Raw genomic sequence first — 26823 nt, 5'->3', positions numbered from 1 at the left:
TTCATGACTGCTACCCAGACACGTCCTACACTTTCCAACTGAGCACAGACGCTTCCCTGTTTGAGAACTTGCTGTAGAACAGTTCCCTCAAATATTGGAAGTGTTTTGAGAAGTGGTAGACACTGTGGAACATCCCAAGTGTTGAACTTCCAGTATGCATCATAGAGGCCTAAATGCCTGACCCTTTCCTTCACCAACGGGTTGTAACATTCTCTCTGCTCCGTCCTTGTTCTAGCTTCTTTCCTCCACTGGAAAGACACTGTTAGAAGGGATATCCTCATGAAGATGTTTCCCTTACACAGAACTTGCTATAGTCCAACGGATAGACGTCAGAGACTGGAAAGCTATGTGCGCCTATTGTGGTTACCAAAGAGTCAGTCCCCAAAGCTTTCTTCTTTAACAGACGTAACACTGCAGTGAATCCCTCCTAAAGCACACTTCCCTCTCAGTGTTGGAAGCGTTATAGACGCAGAAACTAAGTGCGGAACACCACTGGTGGTGAACCTCCAATATGTGTTTGGCAGGCTTAAGCGCCATAGCTTGCCCTTTACTCAAAGGACCTAATGTGCCCCTAGTTCGTCCCTGTTCTATCTTCATTCCAAAAGGAGAAACACTGTTATGATTGAGTACGCACCTGAAGTAGGTTCCCTGAGCAGATACCTTCCTACGCCTCCCCTCCAAGGGGCCTGTATGAGACACTTCATGATTGCTACCCAGACACATTGTAGAGTTTTCAACTGAGCACAGATGCATCCCCTTCGTGAAAAATTACTGTAGCACAGTTCCCTTATATATTGGAAGTGTTTAAGAGAAGAGGTAGACACTGTGGAACATCACCGGTGTTGTAATTCCAGTATGCATCATAGAGGCCTAAGTGCCTTACCCTGTACTTCACTCACGGTTTGCAACGTTCTCTCTGTCCGTCCTTGTTCTATCATCTTTCCTCCACTGGAAAGACACTGTGAGAAGTGACATTCCGCCTGAAGGAGTTTCCCTTAAACAGAACATGCTATAGTCTAACGGTTAGACGTCTGTGAATGGAAAGCTATGTGCGCCTATTGCGGTTACCACAGAGTCAGTCCCAAAAGCTTCCTTCTTTAACAGACGTAACACTGCAGTGAATCCCTCCTAAAGCACACTTCCCTCTCAGTGTAGGAAGCGTTTTAGACGCAAAAACCAAGTGCGGATCACCACTGGTGGTGAACATCCAATATGTGTTTGGTAGGCTTAAGCGCCATAGCCTGCCCTTTACTCACAGTACCTAATGTGCCCCTAGTCAGTCCCTGTTCTATCTGCATATCTCAAAGGAGAAACGCTGTTATGAATGAGTATGCAACTGAAGTAGGTTCGCTGCGCAGATACTTTCCTTTGCATCCCCTCTAAGGGGCCTGTAGGAGAGACTTCATGATTGCTAACCCGACACGTCCTAGAGTTTCCAACTGAGTACAGACGCATCCCTGTCGTGAGATATTACTGTAGCACCGTTCCCTCATATATTGGAAGTGTTTGGAGAGGTGGTAGACGCTGTGGAACATCCCAGGTGTAGAACTTCCAGTATGCATCATAGAGGCCTAAATGCCTTACCCTTTACTTCACCAAAGGGTTTAATATTCTCTGTGCTCCGTCCTTGTTCTATCTTCTTTCCTCCACTGGAAAGGACAAAGTGAGAAATGACCTTCCGCATGAAGGAGTTTCCCTTAAACTGAATTTGCTATAGTCCAATGGTTAAACGTCTTTGAATGGAAAGCTATGTGCGCCTAATGCGGTTACCACAGAGTCAGTCCCAAAAGCTTCCTTCTTTAAAAGACCTAACACTGCAGTGAATCCCTCCTAAAGCACACTTCCCTCTCAGTGTTGGAAGCGTTTTAGACGCAGAAACTAAGTGCGGATCACCACTGGTGGTGAACATCCAATATGTGTTTGTCAGGCTAAGCGCCATAGCCTGCCCTTTACTCACAGTACCTACTGTGCCCGTAGTCTTTCCCTTTTCTATCTTCATCTTCAAAGGAGAAACACTGTTACGAATGAGTAAGCACGTGAAGTACGTTCCCAGAGCAGATACCTTCCTCCGCATCCCCTCTAAGGGGTCTGTATGAGACACTTCATGACTGCTACCCAGACACGTCCTACACTTTCCAACTGAGCACAGACGCTTCCCTGTTGTGAGAACTTGCTGTAGAACAGTTCCCTCAAATATTGGTAGTGTTTTGAGAAGTGGTAGACATTGTGGAACATCCCAAGTGTTGAACTTCCAGTATGCATCATAGAGGCCTAAATGCCTGACCCTTTCCTTCACCAACGGGTTGTAACATTCTCTCTGCTCCGTCCTTGTTCTATCTTCTTTCCTCCACTGGAAAGACACTGTTAGAAGGGACATTCCTCATGAAGATGTTTCCCTTACACAGAACTTGCTATAGTCCAACGGATAGACGTCAGAGACTGGAAAGCTATGTGCGCCTATTGTGGTTACCAAAGAGTCAGTCCCCAAAGCTTTCTTCTTTAACAGACGTAACACTGCAGTGTATCCCTCCTAAAGCACACTTCCCTCTCAGTGTTGGAAGCGTTATAGACGCAGAAACTAAGTGCGGAACACCACTGGTGGTGAACCTCCAATATGTGTTTGGCAGGCTTAAGCGCCATAGCTTGCCCTTTACTCAAAGGACCTAATGTGCCCCTAGTTCGTCCCTGTTCTATCTTCATTCCAAAAGGAGAAACACTGTTATGAATGAGTACGCACCTAAAGTAGGTTCCCTGAGCAGATACCTTCCTACGCCTCCCCTCCAAGGGGCCTGTATGAGACACTTCATGATTGCTACCCAGACACATTGTAGAATTTTCAACTGAGCACAGATGCATCTCTTTCGTGAAAAATTACTGTAGCACAGTTCCCTTTTATATTGGAAGTGTTTAAGAGAAGAGGTAGACACAGTGGAACATCACCGGTGTTGTAATTCCAGTATGCATCATAGAGGCCTAAGTGCCTTACCCTCTACTTCACTCACGGTTTGCAACGTTCTCTCTGTCCGTCCTTGTTCTATCATCTTTCCTCCACTGGAAAGACACTGTGAGAAGTGACATTCCGCCTGAAGGAGTTTCCCTTAAACAGAACATGCTATAGTCTAACGGTTAGACGTCTGTGAATGGAAAGCTATGTGCGCCTATTACGGTTACCACAGAGTCAGTCCCAAAAGCTTCCTTCTTTAACAGACGTAACACTGCAGTGAATCCCTCCTAAAGCACACTTCCCTCTCAGTGTAGGAAGCGTTTTAGACGCAGAAACCAAGTGAGGATCACCACTGGTGGTGAACATCCAATATGTGTTGCTATAGTCCAATGGTTAAACGTCTTTGAATGGAAAGCTATGTGCGCCTAATGCGGTTACCACAGAGTCAGTCCCAAAAGCTTCCTTCTTTAAAAGACCTAACACTGCAGTGAATCCCTCCTAAAGCACACTTGCCTCTCAGTGTTGGAAGCGTTTTAGACGCAGAAACTAAGTGCGGATCACCACTGGTGGTGAACATCCAATATGTGTTTGTCAGGCTAAGCGCCATAGCCTGCCCTTTACTCACAGTACCTACTGTGCCCGTAGTCTTTCCCTTTTCTATCTTCATCTTCAAAGGAGAAACACTGTTATGAATCAGTAAGCACGTGAAGTACGTTCCCAGAGCAGATACCTTCCTCCGCATCCCCTCTAAGGGGTGTGTATGAGACACTTCATGACTGCTACCCAGACACGTCCTACACTTTCCAACTGAGCACAGACGCTTCCCTGTTGTGAGAACTTGCTGTAGAACAGTTCCCTCAAATATTGGAAGTGTTTTGAGAAGTGGTAGACACTGTGGAACATCCCAAGTGTTGAACTTCCAGTATGCATCATAGAGGCCTAAATGCCTGACCCTTTCCTTCACCAACGGGTTGTAACATTCTCTCTGCTCCGTCCTTGTTCTAGCTTCTTTCCTCCACTGGAAAGACACTGTTAGAAGGGACATTCCTCATGAAGATGTTTCCCTTACACAGAACTTGCTATAGTCCAACGGATAGACGTCAGAGACTGGAAAGCTATGTGCGCCTATTGTGGTTACCAAAGAGTCAGTCCCCAAAGCTTTCTTCTTTAACAGACGTAACACTGCAGTGTATCCCTCCTAAAGCACACTTCCCTCTCAGTGTTGGAAGCGTTATAGACGCAGAAACTAAGTGCGGAACACCACTGGTGGTGAACCTCCAATATGTGTTTGGCAGGCTTAAGCGCCATAGCTTGCCCTTTACTCAAAGGACCTAATGTGCCCCTAGTTCGTCCCTGTTCTATCTTCATTCCAAAAGGAGAAACACTGTTATGAATGAGTACGCACCTGAAGTAGGTTCCCTGAGCAGATACCTTCCTACGACTCCCCTCCAAGGGGCCTGTATGAGACACTTCATGATTGCTACCCAGACACATTGTAGAGTTTTCAACTGAGCACAGATGCATCCCCTTCGTGAAAAATTACTGTAGCACAGTTCCCTTATATACTGGAAGTGTTTAAGAGAAGAGGTAGACACTGTGGAACATCACCGGTGTTGTAATTCCAGTATGCATCATAGAGGCCTAAGTGCCTTACCCTGTACTTCACTCACGGTTTGCAACGTTCTCTCTGTCCGTCCTTGTTCTATCATCTTTTCTCCACTGGAAAGACACTGTGAGAAGTGACATTCCGCCTGAAGGAGTTTCCCTTAAACAGAACATGCTATAGTCTAACGGTTAGACGTCTGTGAATGGAAAGCTATGTGCGCCTATTGCGGTTACCACAGAGTCAGTCCCAAAAGCAACCTTCTTTAACAGACGTAACACTGCAGTGAATCCCTCCTAAAGCACACTTCCCTCTCAGTGTAGGAAGCGTTTTAGACGCAGAAACCAAGTGCGGATCACCACTGGTGGTGAACATCCAATATGTGTTTGGTAGGCTTAAGCGCCATAGCCTGCCCTTTACTCACAGTACCTAATGTGCCCCTAGTCAGTCCCTGTTCTATCTCCATATCTCAAAGGAGAAACGCTGTTATGAATGAGTATGCAACTGAAGTAGGTTCGCTGAGCAGATACTTTCCTTTGCATCCCCTCTAAGGGGCCTGTAGGAGAGACTTCATGATTGCTAACCCGACACGTCCTAGAGTTTCCAACTGAGTACAGACGCATCCCTGTCGTGAGAACTTACTGTAGCACCGTTCCCTCATATATGGGAAGTGTTTTGAGAGGTGGTAGACGCTGTGGAACATCCCAGGTGTAGAACTTCCAGTATGCATCATAGAGGCCTAAATGCCTTACCCTTTACTTCACCAAAGGGTTTAATATTCTCTGTGCTCCGTCCTTGTTCTATCTTCTTTCCTCCACTGGAAAGACAAAGTGAGAAATGACCTTCCGCATGAAGGAGTTTCCCTTAAACTGAATTTGCTATAGTCCAATGGTTAAACGTCTTTGAATGGAAAGCTATGTGCGCCTAATGCGGTTACCACAGAGTCAGTCCCAAAAGCTTCCTTCTTTAAAAGACCTAACACTGCAGTGAATCCCTCCTAAAGCACACTTCCCTCTCAGTGTTGGAAGCGTTTTAGACGCAGAAACTAAGTGCGGATCACCACTGGTGGTGAACATCCAATATGTGTTTGTCAGGCTAAGCGCCATAGCCTGCCCTTTACTCACAGTACCTACTGTGCCCGTAGTCTTTCCCTTTTCTGTCTTCATCTTCAAAGGAGAAACACTGTTACGAATGAGTAAGCACGTGAAGTACGTTCCCAGAGCAGATACCTTCCTCCGCATCCCCTCTAAGGGGTCTGTATGAGACACTTCATGACTGCTACCCAGACACGTCCTACACTTTCCAACTGAGCACAGACGCTTCCCTGTTGTGAGAACTTGCTGTAGAACAGTTCCCTCAAATATTGGAAGTGTTTTGAGAAGTGGTAGACACTGTGGAACATCCCAAGTGTTGAACTTCCAGTATGCATCATAGAGGCCTAAATGCCTGACCCTTTCCTTCACCAACGGGTTGTAACATTCTCTCTGCTCCGTCCTTGTTCTATCTTCTTTCCTCCACTGGAAAGACACTGTTAGAAGGGACATTCCTCATGAAGATGTTTCCCTTACACAGAACTTGCTATAGTCCAACGGATAGACGTCAGAGACTGGAAAGCTATGTGCGCCTATTGTGGTTACCAAAGAGTCAGTCCCCAAAGCTTTCTTCTTTAACAGACGTAACACTGCAGTGAATCCCTCCTAAAGCACACTTCCCTCTCAGTGTTGGAAGCGTTATAGACGCAGAAACTAAGTGCGGAACACCACTGGTGGTGAACCTCCAATATGTGTTTGGCAGGCTTAAGCGCCATAGCTTGCCCTTTACTCAAAGGACCTAATGTGCCCCTAGTTCGTCCCTGTTCTATCTTCATTCCAAAAGGAGAAACACTGTTATGAATGAGTACGCACCTGAAGTAGGTTCCCTGAGCAGATACCTTCCTACGCCTCCCCTCCAAGGGGCCTGTATGAGACACTTCATGATTGCTACCCAGACACATTGTAGAATTTTCAACTGAGCACAGATGCATCTCTTTCGTGAAAAATTACTGTAGCACAGTTCCCTTTTATATTGGAAGTGTTTAAGAGAAGAGGTAGACACAGTGGAACATCACCGGTGTTGTAATTCCAGTATGCATCATAGAGGCCTAAGTGCCTTACCCTCTACTTCACTCACGGTTTGCAACGTTCTCTCTGTCCGTCCTTGTTCTATCATCTTTCCTCCACTGGAAAGACACTGTGAGAAGTGACATTCCGCCTGAAGGAGTTTCCCTTAAACAGAACATGCTATAGTCTAACGGTTAGACGTCTGTGAATGGAAAGCTATGTGCGCCTATTACGGTTACCACAGAGTCAGTCCCAAAAGCTTCCTTCTTTAACAGACGTAACACTGCAGTGAATCCCTCCTAAAGCACACTTCCCTCTCAGTGTAGGAAGCGTTTTAGACGCAGAAACCAAGTGAGGATCACCACTGGTGGTGAACATCCAATATGTGTTGCTATAGTCCAATGGTTAAACGTCTTTGAATGGAAAGCTATGTGCGCCTAATGCGGTTACCACAGAGTCAGTCCCAAAAGCTTCCTTCTTTAAAAGACCTAACACTGCAGTGAATCCCTCCTAAAGCACACTTCCCTCTCAGTGTTGGAAGCGTTTTAGACGCAGAAACTAAGTGCGGATCACCACTGGTGGTGAACATCCAATATGTGTTTGTCAGGCTAAGCGCCATAGCCTGCCCTTTACTCACAGTACCTACTGTGCCCGTAGTCTTTCCCTTTTCTATCTTCATCTTCAAAGGAGAAACACTGTTACGAATCAGTAAGCACGTGAAGTACGTTCCCAGAGCAGATACCTTCCTCCGCATCCCCTCTAAGGGGTCTGTATGAGACACTTCATGACTGCTACCCAGACACGTCCTACACTTTCCAACTGAGCACAGACGCTTCCCTGTTGTGAGAACTTGCTGTAGAACAGTTCCCTCAAATATTGGAAGTGTTTTGAGAAGTGGTAGACACTGTGGAACATCCCAAGTGTTGAACTTCCAGTATGCATCATAGAGGCCTAAATGCCTGACCCTTTCCTTCACCAACGGGTTGTAACATTCTCTCTGCTCCGTCCTTGTTCTAGCTTCTTTCCTCCACTGGAAAGACACTGTTAGAAGGGACATTCCTCATGAAGATGTTTCCCTTACACAGAACTTGCTATAGTCCAACGGATAGACGTCAGAGACTGGAAAGCTATGTGCGCCTATTGTGGTTACCAAAGAGTCAGTCCCCAAAGCTTTCTTCTTTAACAGACGTAACACTGCAGTGAATCCCTCCTAAAGCACACTTCCCTCTCAGTGTTGGAAGCGTTATAGACGCAGAAACTAAGTGCGGAACACCACTGGTGGTGAACCTCCAATATGTGTTTGGCAGGCTTAAGCGCCATAGCTTGCCCTTTACTCAAAGGACCTAATGTGCCCCTAGTTCGTCCCTGTTCTATCTTCATTCCAAAAGGAGAAACACTGTTATGAATGAGTACGCACCTGAAGTAGGTTCCCTGAGCAGATACCTTCCTACGCCTCCCCTCCAAGGGGCCTGTATGAGACACTTCATGATTGCTACCCAGACACATTGTAGAGTTTTCAACTGAGCACAGATGCATCCCCTTCGTGAAAAATTACTGTAGCACAGTTCCCTTATATACTGGAAGTGTTTAAGAGAAGAGGTAGACACTGTGGAACATCACCGGTGTTGTAATTCCAGTATGCATCCTAGAGGCCTAAGTGCCTTACCCTCTACTTCACTCACGGTTTGCAACGTTCTCTCTGTCCGTCCTTGTTCTATCATCTTTCCTCCACTGGAAAGACACTGTGAGAAGTGACATTCCGCCTGAAGGAGTTTCCCTTAAACAGAACATGCTATAGTCTAACGGTTAGACGTCTGTGAATGGAAAGCTATGTGCGCCTATTGCGGTTACCACAGAGTCAGTCCCAAAAGCTTCCTTCTTTAACAGACGTAACACTGCAGTGAATCCCTCCTAAAGCACACTTCCCTCTCAGTGTAGGAAGCGTTTTAGACGCAAAAACCAAGTGCGGATCACCACTGGTGGTGAACATCCAATATGTGTTTGGTAGGCTTAAGCGCCATAGCCTGCCCTTTACTCACAGTACCTAATGTGCCCCTAGTCAGTCCCTGTTCTATCTGCATATCTCAAAGGAGAAACGCTGTTATGAATGAGTATGCAACTGAAGTAGGTTCGCTGCGCAGATACTTTCCTTTGCATCCCCTCTAAGGGACCTGTAGGAGAGACTTCATGATTGCTAACCCGACACGTCCTAGAGTTTCCAACTGAGTACAGACGCATCCCTGTCGTGAGATATTACTGTAGCACCGTTCCCTCATATATTGGAAGTGTTTTGAGAGGTGGTAGACGCTGTGGAACATCCCAGGTGTAGAACTTCCAGTATGCATCATAGAGGCCTAAATGCCTTACCCTTTACTTCACCAAAGGGTTTAATATTCTCTGTGCTCCGTCCTTGTTCTATCTTCTTTCCTCCACTGGAAAGACAAAGTGAGAAATGACCTTCCGCATGAAGGAGTTTCCCTTAAACTGAATTTGCTATAGTCCAATGGTTAAACGTCTTTGAATGGAAAGCTATGTGCGCCTAATGCGGTTACCACAGAGTCAGTCCCAAAAGCTTCCTTCTTTAAAAGACCTAACACTGCAGTGAATCCCTCCTAAAGCACACTTCCCTCTCAGTGTTGGAAGCGTTTTAGACGCAGAAACTAAGTGCGGATCACCACTGGTGGTGAACATCCAATATGTGTTTGTCAGGCTAAGCGCCATAGCCTGCCCTTTACTCACAGTACCTACTGTGCCCGTAGTCTTTCCCTTTTCTATCTTCATCTTCAAAGGAGAAACACTGTTACGAATGAGTAAGCACGTGAAGTACGTTCCCAGAGCAGATACCTTCCTCCGCATCCCCTCTAAGGGGTCTGTATGAGACACTTCATGACTGCTACCCAGACACGTCCTACACTTTCCAACTGAGCACAGACGCTTCCCTGTTGTGAGAACTTGCTGTAGAACAGTTCCCTCAAATATTGGTAGTGTTTTGAGAAGTGGTAGACATTGTGGAACATCCCAAGTGTTGAACTTCCAGTATGCATCATAGAGGCCTAAATGCCTGACCCTTTCCTTCACCAACGGGTTGTAACATTCTCTCTGCTCCGTCCTTGTTCTATCTTCTTTCCTCCACTGGAAAGACACTGTTAGAAGGAACATTCCTCATGAAGATGTTTCCCTTACACAGAACTTGCTATAATCCAACGGATAGACGTCAGAGACTGGAAAGCTATGTGCGCCTATTGTGGTTACCAAAGAGTCAGTCCCCAAAGCTTTCTTCTTTAACAGACGTAACACTGCAGTGAATCCCTCCTAAAGCACACTTCCCTCTCAGTGTTGGAAGCGTTATAGACGCAGAAACTAAGTGCGGAACACCACTGGTGGTGAACCTCCAATATGTGTTTGGCAGGCTTAAGCGCCATAGCTTGCCCTTTACTCAAAGGACCTAATGTGCCCCTAGTTCGTCCCTGTTCTATCTTCATTCCAAAAGGAGAAACACTGTTATGAATGAGTACGCACCTAAAGTAGGTTCCCTGAGCAGATACCTTCCTACGCCTCCCCTCCAAGGGGCCTGTATGAGACACTTCATGATTGCTACCCAGACACATTGTAGAATTTTCAACTGAGCACAGATGCATCTCTTTCGTGAAAAATTACTGTAGCACAGTTCCCTTTTATATTGGAAGTGTTTAAGAGAAGAGGTAGACACAGTGGAACATCACCGGTGTTGTAATTCCAGTATGCATCATAGAGGCCTAAGTGCCTTACCCTCTACTTCACTCACGGTTTGCAACGTTCTCTCTGTCCGTCCTTGTTCTATCATCTTTCCTCCACTGGAAAGACACTGTGAGAAGTGACATTCCGCCTGAAGGAGTTTCCCTTAAACAGAACATGCTATAGTCTAACGGTTAGACGTCTGTGAATGGAAAGCTATGTGCGCCTATTACGGTTACCACAGAGTCAGTCCCAAAAGCTTCCTTCTTTAACAGACGTAACACTGCAGTGAATCCCTCCTAAAGCACACTTCCCTCTCAGTGTAGGAAGCGTTTTAGACGCAGAAACCAAGTGAGGATCACCACTGGTGGTGAACATCCAATATGTGTTGCTATAGTCCAATGGTTAAACGTCTTTGAATGGAAAGCTATGTGCGCCTAATGCGGTTACCACAGAGTCAGTCCCAAAAGCTTCCTTCTTTAAAAGACCTAACACTGCAGTGAATCCCTCCTAAAGCACACTTGCCTCTCAGTGTTGGAAGCGTTTTAGACGCAGAAACTAAGTGCGGATCACCACTGGTGGTGAACATCCAATATGTGTTTGTCAGGCTAAGCGCCATAGCCTGCCCTTTACTCACAGTACCTACTGTGCCCGTAGTCTTTCCCTTTTCTATCTTCATCTTCAAAGGAGAAACACTGTTACGAATCAGTAAGCACGTGAAGTACGTTCCCAGAGCAGATACCTTCCTCCGCATCCCCTCTAAGGGGTGTGTATGAGACACTTCATGACTGCTACCCAGACACGTCCTACACTTTCCAACTGAGCACAGACGCTTCCCTGTTGTGAGAACTTGCTGTAGAACAGTTCCCTCAAATATTGGAAGTGTTTTGAGAAGTGGTAGACACTGTGGAACATCCCAAGTGTTGAACTTCCAGTATGCATCATAGAGGCCTAAATGCCTGACCCTTTCCTTCACCAACGGGTTGTAACATTCTCTCTGCTCCGTCCTTGTTCTAGCTTCTTTCCTCCACTGGAAAGACACTGTTAGAAGGGACATTCCTCATGAAGATGTTTCCCTTACACAGAACTTGCTATAGTCCAACGGATAGACGTCAGAGACTGGAAAGCTATGTGCGCCTATTGTGGTTACCAAAGAGTCAGTCCCCAAAGCTTTCTTCTTTAACAGACGTAACACTGCAGTGTATCCCTCCTAAAGCACACTTCCCTCTCAGTGTTGGAAGCGTTATAGACGCAGAAACTAAGTGCGGAACACCACTGGTGGTGAACCTCCAATATGTGTTTGGCAGGCTTAAGCGCCATAGCTTGCCCTTTACTCAAAGGACCTAATGTGCCCCTAGTTCGTCCCTGTTCTATCTTCATTCCAAAAGGAGAAACACTGTTATGAATGAGTACGCACCTGAAGTAGGTTCCCTGAGCAGATACCTTCCTACGCCTCCCCTCCAAGGGGCCTGTATGAGACACTTCATGATTGCTACCCAGACACATTGTAGAGTTTTCAACTGAGCACAGATGCATCCCCTTCGTGAAAAATTACTGTAGCACAGTTCCCTTATATACTGGAAGTGTTTAAGAGAAGAGGTAGACACTGTGGAACATCACCGGTGTTGTAATTCCAGTATGCATCATAGAGGCCTAAGTGCCTTACCCTCTACTTCACTCACGGTTTGCAACGTTCTCTCTGTCCGTCCTTGTTCTATCATCTTTTCTCCACTGGAAAGACACTGTGAGAAGTGACATTCCGCCTGAAGGAGTTTCCCTTAAACAGAACATGCTATAGTCTAACGGTTAGACGTCTGTGAATGGAAAGCTATGTGCGCCTATTGCGGTTACCACAGAGTCAGTCCCAAAAGCAACCTTCTTTAACAGACGTAACACTGCAGTGAATCCCTCCTAAAGCACACTTCCCTCTCAGTGTAGGAAGCGTTTTAGACGCAGAAACCAAGTGCGGATCACCACTGGTGGTGAACATCCAATATGTGTTTGGTAGGCTTAAGCGCCATAGCCTGCCCTTTACTCACAGTACCTAATGTGCCCCTAGTCAGTCCCTGTTCTATCTCCATATCTCAAAGGAGAAACGCTGTTAAAAATGAGCATGCAACTGAAGTAGGTTCGCTGAACAGATACTTTCCTTTGCATCCCCTCTAAGGGGCCTGTAGGAGAGACTTCATGATTGCTAACCCGACACGTCCTAGAGTTTCCAACTGAGTACAGACGCATCCCTGTCGTGAGAACTTACTGTAGCACCGTTCCCTCATATATGGGAAGTGTTTTGAGAGGTGGTAGACGCTGTGGAACATCCCAGGTGTAGAACTTCCAGTATGCATCATAGAGGCCTAAATGCCTTACCCTTTACTTCACCAAAGGGTTTAATATTCTCTGTGCTCCGTCCTTGTTCTATCTTCTTTCCTCCACTGGAAAGACAAAGTGAGAAATGACCTTCCGCATGAAGGAGTTTCCCTTAAACTGAATTTGCTATAGTCCAATGGTTAAACGTCTTTGAATGGAAAGCTATGTGCGCCTAATGCGGTTACCACAGAGTCAGTCCCAAAAGCTTCCTTCTTTAAAAGACCTAACACTGCAGTGAATCCCTCCTAAAGCACACTTCCCTCTCAGTGTTGGAAGCGTTTTAGACGCAGAAACTAAGTGCGGATCACCACTGGTGGTGAACATCCAATATGTGTTTGTCAGGCTAAGCGCCATAGCCTGCCCTTTACTCACAGTACCTACTGTGCCCGTAGTCTTTCCCTTTTCTGTCTTCATCTTCAAAGGAGAAACACTGTTACGAATGAGTAAGCACGTGAAGTACGTTCCCAGAGCAGATACCTTCCTCCGCATCCCCTCTAAGGGGTCTGTATGAGACACTTCATGACTGCTACCCAGACACGTCCTACACTTTCCAACTGAGCACAGACGCTTCCCTGTTGTGAGAACTTGCTGTAGAACAGTTCCCTCAAATATTGGTAGTGTTTTGAGAAGTGGTAGACATTGTGGAACATCCCAAGTGTTGAACTTCCAGTATGCATCATAGAGGCCTAAATGCCTGACCCTTTCCTTCACCAACGGGTTGTAACATTCTCTCTGCTCCGTCCTTGTTCTAGCTTCTTTCCTCCACTGGAAAGACACTGTTAGAAGGGACATTCCTCATGAAGATGTTTCCCTTACACAGAACTTGCTATAGTCCAACGGATAGACGTCAGAGACTGGAAAGCTATGTGCGCCTATTGTGGTTACCAAAGAGTCAGTCCCCAAAGCTTTCTTCTTTAACAGACGTAACACTGCAGTGAATCCCTCCTAAAGCACACTTCCCTCTCAGTGTTGGAAGCGTTATAGACGCAGAAACTAAGTGCGGAACACCACTGGTGGTGAACCTCCAATATGTGTTTGGCAGGCTTAAGCGCCATAGCTTGCCCTTTACTCAAAGGACCTAATGTGCCCCTAGTTCGTCCCTGTTCTATCTTCATTCCAAAAGGAGAAACACTGTTATGAATGAGTACGCACCTGAAGTAGGTTCCCTGAGCAGATACCTTCCTACGCCTCCCCTCCAAGGGGCCTGTATGAGACACTTCATGATTGCTACCCAGACACATTGTAGAGTTTTCAACTGAGCACAGATGCATCCCCTTCGTGAAAAATTACTGTAGCACAGTTCCCTTATATACTGGAAGTGTTTAAGAGAAGAGGTAGACACTGTGGAACATCACCGGTGTTGTAATTCCAGTATGCATCCTAGAGGCCTAAGTGCCTTACCCTCTACTTCACTCACGGTTTGCAACGTTCTCTCTGTCCGTCCTTGTTCTATCATCTTTCCTCCACTGGAAAGACACTGTGAGAAGTGACATTCCGCCTGAAGGAGTTTCCCTTAAACAGAACATGCTATAGTCTAACGGTTAGACGTCTGTGAATGGAAAGCTATGTGCGCCTATTGCGGTTACCACAGAGTCAGTCCCAAAAGCTTCCTTCTTTAACAGACGTAACACTGCAGTGAATCCCTCCTAAAGCACACTTCCCTCTCAGTGTAGGAAGCGTTTTAGACGCAAAAACCAAGTGCGGATCACCACTGGTGGTGAACATCCAATATGTGTTTGTTAGGCTTAAGCGCCATAGCCTGCCCTTTACTCACAGTACCTAATGTGCCCCTAGTCAGTCCCTGTTCTATCTGCATATCTCAAAGGAGAAACGCTGTTATGAATGAGTATGCAACTGAAGTAGGTTCGCTGCGCAGATACTTTCCTTTGCATCCCCTCTAAGGGACCTGTAGGAGAGACTTCATGATTGCTAACCCGACACGTCCTAGAGTTTCCAACTGAGTACAGACGCATCCCTGTCGTGAGATATTACTGTAGCACCGTTCCCTCATATATTGGAAGTGTTTTGAGAGGTGGTAGACGCTGTGGAACATCCCAGGTGTAGAACTTCCAGTATGCATCATAGAGGCCTAAATGCCTTACCCTTTACTTCACCAAAGGGTTTAATATTCTCTGTGCTCCGTCCTTGTTCTATCTTCTTTCCTCCACTGGAAAGACAAAGTGAGAAATGACCTTCCGCATGAAGGAGTTTCCCTTAAACTGAATTTGCTATAGTCCAATGGTTAAACGTCTTTGAATGGAAAGCTATGTGCGCCTAATGCGGTTACCACAGAGTCAGTCCCAAAAGCTTCCTTCTTTAAAAGACCTAACACTGCAGTGAATCCCTCCTAAAGCACACTTCCCTCTCAGTGTTGGAAGCGTTTTAGACGCAGAAACTAAGTGCGGATCACCACTGGTGGTGAACATCCAATATGTGTTTGTCAGGCTAAGCGCCATAGCCTGCCCTTTACTCACAGTACCTACTGTGCCCGTAGTCTTTCCCTTTTCTATCTTCATCTTCAAAGGAGAAACACTGTTACGAATGAGTAAGCACGTGAAGTACGTTCCCAGAGCAGATACCTTCCTCCGCATCCCCTCTAAGGGGTCTGTATGAGACACTTCATGACTGCTACCCAGACACGTCCTACACTTTCCAACTGAGCACAGACGCTTCCCTGTTGTGAGAACTTGCTGTAGAACAGTTCCCTCAAATATTGGTAGTGTTTTGAGAAGTGGTAGACATTGTGGAACATCCCAAGTGTTGAACTTCCAGTATGCATCATAGAGGCCTAAATGCCTGACCCTTTCCTTCACCAACGGGTTGTAACATTCTCTCTGCTCCGTCCTTGTTCTATCTTCTTTCCTCCACTGGAAAGACACTGTTAGAAGGGACATTCCTCATGAAGATGTTTCCCTTACACAGAACTTGCTATAGTCCAACGGATAGACGTCAGAGACTGGAAAGCTATGTGCGCCTATTGTGGTTACCAAAGAGTCAGTCCCCAAAGCTTTCTTCTTTAACAGACGTAACACTGCAGTGAATCCCTCCTAAAGCACACTTCCCTCTCAGTGTTGGAAGCGTTATAGACGCAGAAACTAAGTGCGGAACACCACTGGTGGTGAACCTCCAATATGTGTTTGGCAGGCTTAAGCGCCATAGCTTGCCCTTTACTCAAAGGACCTAATGTGCCCCTAGTTCGTCCCTGTTCTATCTTCATTCCAAAAGGAGAAACACTGTTATGAATGAGTACGCACCTAAAGTAGGTTCCCTGAGCAGATACCTTCCTACGCCTCCCCTCCAAGGGGCCTGTATGAGACACTTCATGATTGCTACCCAGACACATTGTAGAATTTTCATCTGAGCACAGATGCATCTCTTTCGTGAAAAATTACTGTAGCACAGTTCCCTTTTATATTGGAAGTGTTTAAGAGAAGAGGTAGACACAGTGGAACATCACCGGTGTTGTAATTCCAGTATGCATCATAGAGGCCTAAGTGCCTTACCCTCTACTTCACTCACGGTTTGCAACGTTCTCTCTGTCCGTCCTTGTTCTATCATCTTTCCTCCACTGGAAAGACACTGTGAGAAGTGACATTCCGCCTGAAGGAGTTTCCCTTAAACAGAACATGCTATAGTCTAACGGTTAGACGTCTGTGAATGGAAAGCTATGTGCGCCTATTACGGTTACCACAGAGTCAGTCCCAAAAGCTTCCTTCTTTAACAGACGTAACACTGCAGTGAATCCCTCCTAAAGCACACTTCCCTCTCAGTGTAGGAAGCGTTTTAGACGCAGAAACCAAGTGAGGATCACCACTGGTGTGAACATCCAATATGTGTTGCTATAGTCCAATGGTTAAACGTCTTTGAATGGAAAGCTATGTGCGCCTAATGCGGTTACCACAGAGTCAGTCCCAAAAGCTTCCTTCTTTAAAAGACCTAACACTGCAGTGAATCCCTCCTAAAGCACACTTGCCTCTCAGTGTTGGAAGCGTTTTAGACGCAGAAACTAAGTGCGGATCACCACTGGTGGTGAACATCCAATATGTGTTTGTCAGGTTAAGCGCCATAGCCTGCCCTTTACTCACAGTACCTACTGTGCCCGTAGTCTTTCCCTTTTCTATCTTCATCTTCAAAGGAGAAACACTGTTACGAATGAGTAAGCACGTGAAGTACGTTCCCAGAGCAGATACCTTCCTCCGCATCCCCTCTAAGGGGTCTGTATGAGACACTTCATGACTGCTACCCAGACACGTCCTACACTTTCCAACTGAGCACAGACGCTTCCCTGTTGTGAGAACTTGCTGTAGAACAGTTCCCTCAAATATTGGAAGTGTTTTGAGAAGTGGTAGACACTGTGGAACATCCCAAGTGTTGAACTTCCAGTATGCATCATAGAGGCCTAAATGCCTGACGCTTTCCTTCACCAACGGGTTGTAACATTCTCTCTGCTCCGTCCTTGTTCTATCTTCTTTCCTCCACTGGAAAGACACTGTTAGAAGGGACATTCCTCATGAAGATGTTTCCCTTACACAGAACTTGCTATAGTCCAACGGATAGACGTCAGAGACTGGAAAGCTATGTGCGCCTATTGTGGTTACCAAAGAGTCAGTCCCCAAAGCTTTCTTCTTTAACAGACGTAACACTGCAGTGAATCCCTCCTAAAGCACACTTCCCTCTCAGTGTTGGAAGCGTTATAGACGCAGAAACTAAGTGCGGAACACCACTGGTGGTGAACCTCCAATATGTGTTTGGCAGGCTTAAGCGCCATAGCTTGCCCTTTACTCAAAGGACCTAATGTGCCCCTAGTTCGTCCCTGTTCTATCTTCATTCCAAAAGGAGAAACACTGTTATGAATGAGTACGCACCTGAAGTAGGTTCCCTGAGCAGATACCTTCCTACGCCTCCCCTCCAAGGGGCCTGTATGAGACACTTCATGATTGCTACCCAGACACATTGTAGAGTTTTCAACTGAGCACAGATGCATCCCCTTCGTGAAAAATTACTGTAGCACAGTTCCCTTATATATTGGAAGTGTTTAAGAGAAGAGGTAGACACTGTGGAACATCACCGGTGTTGTAATTCCAGTATGCATCATAGAGGCCTAAGTGCCTTACCCTCTACTTCACTCACGGTTTGCAACGTTCTCTCTGTCCGTCCTTGTTCTATCATCTTTCCTCCACTGGAAAGACACTGTGAGAAGTGACATTCCGCCTGAAGGAGTTTCCCTTAAACAGAACATGCTATAGTCTAACGGTTAGACGTCTGTGAATGGAAAGCTATGTGCGCCTATTACGGTTACCACAGAGTCAGTCCCAAAAGCTTCCTTCTTTAACAGACGTAACACTGCAGTGAATCCCTCCTAAAGCACACTTCCCTCTCAGTGTAGGAAGCGTTTTAGACGCAGAAACCAAGTGCGGATCACCACTGGTGGTGAACATCCAATATGTGTTTGGTAGGCTTAAGCGCCATAGCCTGCCCTTTACTCACAGTACCTAATGTGCCCCTAGTCAGTCCCTGTTCTATCTGCATATCTCAAAGGAGAAACGCTGTTATGAATGAGTATGCAACTGAAGTAGGTTCGCTGCGCAGATACTTTCCTTTGCATCCCCTCTAAGGGGCCTGTAGGAGAGACTTCATGATTGCTAACCCGACACGTCCTAGAGTTTCCAACTGAGTACAGACGCATCCCTGTCGTGAGATATTACTGTAGCACCGTTCCCTCATATATTGGAAGTGTTTTGAGAGGTGGTAGACGCTGTGGAACATCCCAGGTGTAGAACTTCCAGTATGCATCATAGAGGCCTAAATGCCTTACCCTTTACTTCACCAAAGGGTTTAATATTCTCTGTGCTCCGTCCTTGTTCTATCTTCTTTCCTCCACTGGAAAGACAAAGTGAGAAATGACCTTCCGCATGAAGGAGTTTCCCTTAAACTGAATTTGCTATAGTCCAATGGTTAAACGTCTTTGAATGGAAAGCTATGTGCGCCTAATGCGGTTACCACAGAGTCAGTCCCAAAAGCTTCCTTCTTTAAAAGACCTAACACTGCAGTGAATCCCTCCTAAAGCACACTTCCCTCTCAGTGTTGGAAGCGTTTTAGACGCAGAAACTAAGTGCGGATCACCACTGGTGGTGAACATCCAATATGTGTTTGTCAAGCTAAGCGCCATAGCCTGCCCTTTACTCACAGTACCTACTGTGCCCGTAGTCTTTCCCTTTTCTATCTTCATCTTCAAAGGAGAAACACTGTTACGAATGAGTAAGCACGTGAAGTACGTTCCCAGAGCAGATACCTTCCTCCGCATCCCCTCTAAGGGGTCTGTATGAGACACTTCATGACTGCTACCCAGACACGTCCTACACTTTCCAACTGAGCACAGACGCTTCCCTGTTGTGAGAACTTGCTGTAGAACAGTTCCCTCAAATATTGGAAGTGTTTTGAGAAGTGGTAGACACTGTGGAACATCCCAAGTGTTGAACTTCCAGTATGCATCATAGAGGCCTAAATGCCTGACCCTTTCCTTCACCAACGGGTTGTAACATTCTCTCTGCTCCGTCCTTGTTCTATCTTCTTTCCTCCACTGGAAAGACACTGTTAGAAGGGACATTCCTCATGAAGATGTTTCCCTTACACAGAACTTGCTATAGTCCAACGGATAGACGTCAGAGACTGGAAAGCTATGTGCGCCTATTGTGGTTACCAAAGAGTCAGTCCCCAAAGCTTTCTTCTTTAACAGACGTAACACTGCAGTGAATCCCTCCTAAAGCACACTTCCCTCTCAGTGTTGGAAGCGTTATAGACGCAGAAACTAAGTGCGGAACACCACTGGTGGTGAACCTCCAATATGTGTTTGGCAGGCTTAAGCACCATAGCTTGCCCTTTACTCAAAGGACCTAATGTGCCCCTAGTTCGTCCCTGTTCTATCTTCATTCCAAAAGGAGAAACACTGTTATGAATGAGTACGCACCTAAAGTAGGTTCCCTGAGCAGATACCTTCCTACGCCTCCCCTCCAAGGGGCCTGTATGAGACACTTCATGATTGCTACCCAGACACATTGTAGAGTTTTCAACTGAGCACAGATGCATCTCTTTCGTGAAAAATTACTGTAGCACAGTTCCCTTATATATTGGAAGTGTTTAAGAGAAGAGGTAGACACAGTGGAACATCACCGGTGTTGTAATTCCAGTATGCATCATAGAGGCCTAAGTGCCTTACCCTCTACTTCACTCACGGTTTGCAACGTTCTCTCTGTCCGTCCTTGTTCTATCATCTTTCCTCCACTGGAAAGACACTGTGAGAAGTGACATTCCGCCTGAAGGAGTTTCCCTTAAACAGAACATGCTATAGTCTAACGGTTAGACGTCTGTGAATGGAAAGCTATGTGCGCCTATTACGGTTACCACAGAGTCAGTCCCAAAAGCTTCCTTCTTTAACAGACGTAACACTGCAGTGAATCCCTCCTAAAGCACACTTCCCTCTCAGTGTAGGAAGCGTTTTAGACGCAGAAACCAAGTGAGGATCACCACTGGTGGTGAACATCCAATATGTGTTGCTATAGTCCAATGGTTAAACGTCTTTGAATGGAAAGCTATGTGCGCCTAATGCGGTTACCACAGTCAGTCCCAAAAGCTTCCTTCTTTAAAAGACCTAACACTGCAGTGAATCCCTCCTAAAGCACACTTCCCTCTCAGTGTTGGAAGCGTTTTAGACGCAGAAACTAAGTGCGGATCACCACTGGTGGTGAACATCCAATATGTGTTTGTCAGGTTAAGCGCCATAGCCTGCCCTTTACTCACAGTACCTACTGTGCCCGTAGTCTTTCCCTTTTCTATCTTCATCTTCAAAGGAGAAACACTGTTACGAATGAGTAAGCACGTGAAGTACGTTCCCAGAGCAGATACCTTCCTCCGCATCCCCTCTAAGGGGTCTGTATGAGACACTTCATGACTGCTACCCAGACACGTCCTACACTTTCCAACTGAGCACAGACGCTTCCCTGTTGTGAGAACTTGCTGTAGAACAGTTCCCTCAAATATTGGAAGTGTTTTGAGAAGTATTAGACACTGTGGAACATCCCAAGTGTTGAACTTCCAGTATGCATCATAGAGGCCTAAATGCCTGACCCTTTCCTTCACCAACGGGTTGTAACATTCTCTCTGCTCCGTCCTTGTTCTATCTTCTTTCCTCCACTGGAAAGACACTGTTAGAAGGGACATTCCTCATGAAGATGTTTCCCTTACACAGAACTTGCTATAGTCCAACGGATAGACGTCAGAGACTGGAAAGCTATGTGCGCCTATTGTGGTTACCAAAGAGTCAGTCCCCAAAGCTTTCTTCTTTAACAGACGTAACACTGCAGTGAATCCCTCCTAAAGCACACTTCCCTCTCAGTGTTGGAAGCGTTATAGACGCAGAAACTAAGTGCGGAACACCACTGGTGGTGAACCTCCAATATGTGTTTGGCAGGCTTAAGCGCCATAGCTTGCCCTTTACTCAAAGGACCTAATGTGCCCCTAGTTCGTCCCTGTTCTATCTTCATTCCAAAAGGAGAAACACTGTTATGAATGAGTACTCACCTAAAGTAGGTTCCCTCAGCAGATACCTTCCTACGCCTCCCCTCCAAGGGGCCTGTATGAGACACTTCATGATTGCTACCCAGACACATTGTAGAGTTTTCAACTGAGCACAGATGCATCCCCTTCGTGAAAAATTACTGTAGCACAGTTCCCTTATATATTGGAAGTGTTTAAGAGAAGAGGTAGACACTGTGGAACATCACCGGTGTTGTAATTCCAGTATGCATCATAGAGGCCTAAGTGCCTTACCCTCTACTTCACTCACGGTTTGCAACGTTCTCTCTGTCCGTCCTTGTTCTATCATCTTTTCTCCACTGGAAAGACACTGTGAGAAGTGACACTCCGCCTGAAGGAGTTTCCCTTAAACAGAACATGCTATAGTCTAACGGTTAGACGTCTGTGAATGGAAAGCTATGTGCGCCTATTACGGTTAAGACAGAGTCAGTCCCAAAAGCTTCCTTCTTTAACAGACGTAACACTGCAGTGAATCCCTCCTAAAGCACAATTCCCTCTCAGTGTAGGAAGCGTTTTAGACGCAGAAACCAAGTGAGGATCACCACTGGTGGTGAACATCCAATATGTGTTGCTATAGTCCAATGGTTAAACGTCTTTGAATGGAAAGCTATGTGCGCCTAATGCGGTTACCACAGAGTCAGTCCCAAAAGCTTCCTTCTTTAACAGACCTAACACTGCAGTGAATCCCTCCTAAAGCACACTTCCCTCTCAGTGTTGGAAGCGTTTTAGACTCAGAAACTAAGTGCGGATCACCACTGGTGGTGAACATCCAATATGTGTTTGTCAGGCTAAGCGCCATAGCCTGCCCTTTACTCACAGTACCTACTGTGCCCGTAGTCTTTCCCTTTTCTATCTTCATCTTCAATGGAGAAACACTGTTACGAATGAGTAAGCACGTGAAGTACGTTCCCAGAGCAGATACCTTCCTCCGCATCCCCTCTAAGGGGTGTGTATGAGACACTTCATGACTGCTACCCAGACACGTCCTACACTTTCCAACTGAGCACAGACGCTTCCCTGTTGTGAGAACTTGCTGTAGAACAGTTCCCTCAAATATTGGAAGTGTTTTGAGAAGTGGTAGACACTGTGGAACATCCCAAGTGTTGAACTTCCAGTATGCATCATAGAGGCCTAAATGCCTGACCCTTTCCTTCACCAACGGGTTGTAACATTCTCTCTGCTCCGTCCTTGTTCTATCTTCTTTCCTCCACTGGAAAGACACTGTTAGAAGGGACATTCCTCATGAAGATGTTTCCCTTACACAGAACTTGCTATAGTCCAACGGATAGACGTCAGAGACTGGAAAGCTATGTGCGCCTATTGTGGTTACCAAAGAGTCAGTCCCCAAAGCTTTCTTCTTTAACAGACGTAACACTGCAGTGAATCCCTCCTAAAGCACACTTCCCTCTCAGTGTTGGAAGCGTTATAGACGCAGAAACTAAGTGCGGAACACCACTGGTGGTGAACCTCCAATATGTGTTTGGCAGGCTTAAGCGCCATAGCTTGCCCTTTACTCAAAGGACCTAATGTGCCCCTAGTTCGGCCCTGTTCTATCTTCATTCCAAAAGGAGAAACACTGTTATGAATGAGTACGCACCTGAAGTAGGTTCCCTGAGCAGATACCTTCCTACGCCTCCCCTCCAAGGGGCCTGTATGAGACACTTCATGATTGCTACCCAGACACATTGTAGAGTTTTCAACTGAGCACAGATGCATCCCCTTCGTGAAAAATTACTGTAGCACAGTTCCCTTATATATTGGAAGTGTTTAAGAGAAGAGGTAGACACTGTGGAACATCACCGGTGTTGTAATTCCAGTATGCATCATAGAGGCCTAAGTGCCTTACCCTGTACTTCACTCACGGTTTGCAACGTTCTCTCTGTCCGTCCTTGTTCTATCATCTTTTCTCCACTGGAAAGACACTGTGAGAAGTGACACTCCGCCTGAAGGAGTTTCCCTTAAACAGAACATGCTATAGTCTAACGGTTAGACGTCTGTGAATGGAAAGCTATGTGCGCCTATTGCGGTTACCACAGAGTCAGTCCCAAAAGCTTCCTTCTTTAACAGACGTAACACTGCAGTGAATCCCTCCTAAAGCACACTTCCCTCTCAGTGTAGGAAGCGTTTTAGACGCAAAAACCAAGTGCGGATCACCACTGGTGGTGAACATCCAATATGTGTTTGGTAGGCTTAAGCGCCATAGCCTGCCCTTTACTCACAGTACCTAATGTGCCCCTAGTCAGTCCCTGTTCTATCTGCATATCTCAAAGGAGAAACGCTGTTATGAATGAGTATGCAACTGAAGTAGGTTCGCTGCGCAGATACTTTCCTTTGCATCCCCTCTAAGGGGCCTGTAGGAGAGACTTCATGATTGCTAACCCGACACGTCCTAGAGTTTCCAACTGAGTACAGACGCATCCCTGTCGTGAGATATTACTGTAGCACCGTTCCCTCATATATTGGAAGTGTTTTGAGAGGTGGTAGACGCTGTGGAACATCCCAGGTGTAGAACTTCCAGTATGCATCATAGAGGCCTAAATGCCTTACCCTTTACTTCACCAAAGGGTTTAATATTCTCTGTGCTCCGTCCTTGTTCTATCTTCTTTCCTCCACTGGAAAGACAAAGTGAGAAATGACCTTCCGCATGAAGGAGTTTCCCTTAAACTGAATTTGCTATAGTCCAATGGTTAAACGTCTTTGAATGGAAAGCTATGTGCGCCTAATGCGGTTACCACAGAGTCAGTCCCAAAAGCTTCCTTCTTTAAAAGACCTAACACTGCAGTGAATCCCTCCTAAAGCACACTTCCCTCTCAGTGTTGGAAGCGTTTTAGACGCAGAAACTAAGTGCGGATCACCACTGGTGGTGAACATCCAATATGTGTTTGTCAGGCTAAGCGCCATAGCCTGCCCTTTACTCACAGTACCTACTGTGCCCGTAGTCTTTCCCTTTTCTGTCTTCATCTTCAAAGGAGAAACACTGTTACGAATGAGTAAGCACGTGAAGTACGTTCCCAGAGCAGATACCTTCCTCCGCATCCCCTCTAAGGGGTCTGTATGAGACACTTCATGACTGCTACCCAGACACGTCCTACACTTTCCAACTGAGCACAGACGCTTCCCTGTTGTGAGAACTTGCTGTAGAACAGTTCCCTCAAATATTGGTAGTGTTTTGAGAAGTGGTAGACACTGTGGAACATCCCAAGTGTTGAACTTCCAGTATGCATCATAGAGGCCTAAATGCCTGACCCTTTCCTTCACCAACGGGTTGTAACATTCTCTCTGCTCCGTCCTTGTTCTATCTTCTTTCCTCCACTGGAAAGACACTGTTAGAAGGGACATTCCTCATGAAGATGTTTCCCTTACACAGAACTTGCTATAGTCCAACGGATAGACGTCAGAGACTGGAAAGCTATGTGCGCCTATTGTGGTTACCAAAGAGTCAGTCCCCAAAGCTTTCTTCTTTAACAGACGTAACACTGCAGTGAATCCCTCCTAAAGCACACTTCCCTCTCAGTGTTGGAAGCGTTATAGACGCAGAAACTAAGTGCGGAACACCACTGGTGGTGAACCTCCAATATGTGTTTGGCAGGCTTAAGCGCCATAGCTTGCCCTTTACTCAAAGGACCTAATGTGCCCCTAGTTCGTCCCTGTTCTATCTTCATTCCAAAAGGAGAAACACTGTTATGAATGAGTACGCACCTAAAGTAGGTTCCCTGAGCAGATACCTTCCTACGCCTCCCCTCCAAGGGGCCTGTATGAGACACTTCATGATTGCTACCCAGACACATTGTAGAATTTTCAACTGAGCACAGATGCATCTCTTTCGTGAAAAATTACTGTAGCACAGTTCCCTTTTATATTGGAAGTGTTTAAGAGAAGAGGTAGACACAGTGGAACATCACCGGTGTTGTAATTCCAGTATGCATCATAGAGGCCTAAGTGCCTTACCCTCTACTTCACTCACGGTTTGCAACGTTCTCTCTGTCCGTCCTTGTTCTATCATCTTTCCTCCACTGGAAAGACACTGTGAGAAGTGACATTCCGCCTGAAGGAGTTTCCCTTAAACAGAACATGCTATAGTCTAACGGTTAGACGTCTGTGAATGGAAAGCTATGTGCGCCTATTACGGTTACCACAGAGTCAGTCCCAAAAGCTTCCTTCTTTAAAGGACGTAACACTGCAGTGAATCCCTCCTAAAGCACACTTCCCTCTCAGTGTAGGAAGCGTTTTAGACGCAGAAACCAAGTGAGGATCACCACTGGTGGTGAACATCCAATATGTGTTGCTATAGTCCAATGGTTAAACGTCTTTGAATGGAAAGCTATGTGCGCCTAATGCGGTTACCACAGAGTCAGTCCCAAAAGCTTCCTTCTTTAAAAGACCTAACACTGCAGTGAATCCCTCCTAAAGCACACTTCCCTCTCAGTGTTGGAAGCGTTTTAGACGCAGAAACTAAGTGCGGATCACCACTGGTGGTGAACATCCAATATGTGTTTGTCAGGCTAAGCGCCATAGCCTGCCCTTTACTCACAGTACCTACTGTGCCCGTAGTCTTTCCCTTTTCTATCTTCATCTTCAAAGGAGAAACACTGTTACGAATCAGTAAGCACGTGAAGTACGTTCCCAGAGCAGATACCTTCCTCCGCATCCCCTCTAAGGGGTCTGTATGAGACACTTCATGACGCTACCCAGACACGGCCTACACTTTCCAACTGAGCACAGACGCTTCCCTGTTGTGAGAACTTGCTGTAGAACAGTTCCCTCAAATATTGGAAGTGTTTTGAGAAGTGGTAGACACTGTGGAACATCCCAAGTGTTGAACTTCCAGTATGCATCATAGAGGCCTAAATGCCTGACCCTTTCCTTCACCAACGGGTTGTAACATTCTCTCTGCTCCGTCCTTGTTCTATCTTCTTTCCTCCACTGGAAAGACACTGTTAGAAGGGACATTCCTCATGAAGATGTTTCCCTTACACAGAACTTGCTATAGTCCAACGGATAGACGTCAGAGACTGGAAAGCTATGTGCGCCTATTGTGGTTACCAAAGAGTCAGTCCCCAAAGCTTTCTTCTTTAACAGACGTAACACTGCAGTGAATCCCTCCTAAAGCACACTTCCCTCTCAGTGTTGGAAGCGTTATAGACGCAGAAACTAAGTGCGGAACACCACTGGTGGTGAACCTCCAATATGTGTTTGGCAGGCTTAAGCGCCATAGCTTGCCCTTTACTCAAAGGACCTAATGTGCCCCTAGTTCGTCCCTGTTCTATCTTCATTCCAAAAGGAGAAACACTGTTATGAATGAGTACACACCTGAAGTAGGTTCCCTGAGCAGATACCTTCCTACGCCTCCCCTCCAAGGGGCCTGTATGAGACACTTCATGATTGCTACCCAGACACATTGTAGAGTTTTCAACTGAGCACAGATGCATCCCCTTCGTGAAAAATTACTGTAGCACAGTTCCCTTATATACTGGAAGTGTTTAAGAGAAGAGGTAGACACTGTG

Source organism: Neovison vison, chromosome 14 (assembly GCF_020171115.1).
Source record: "Neovison vison isolate M4711 chromosome 14, ASM_NN_V1, whole genome shotgun sequence".
Classification (NCBI taxonomy): Eukaryota; Metazoa; Chordata; class Mammalia; order Carnivora; family Mustelidae; genus Neogale; species Neogale vison.
Note: the sequence above shows the minus strand (reverse complement) of the source record.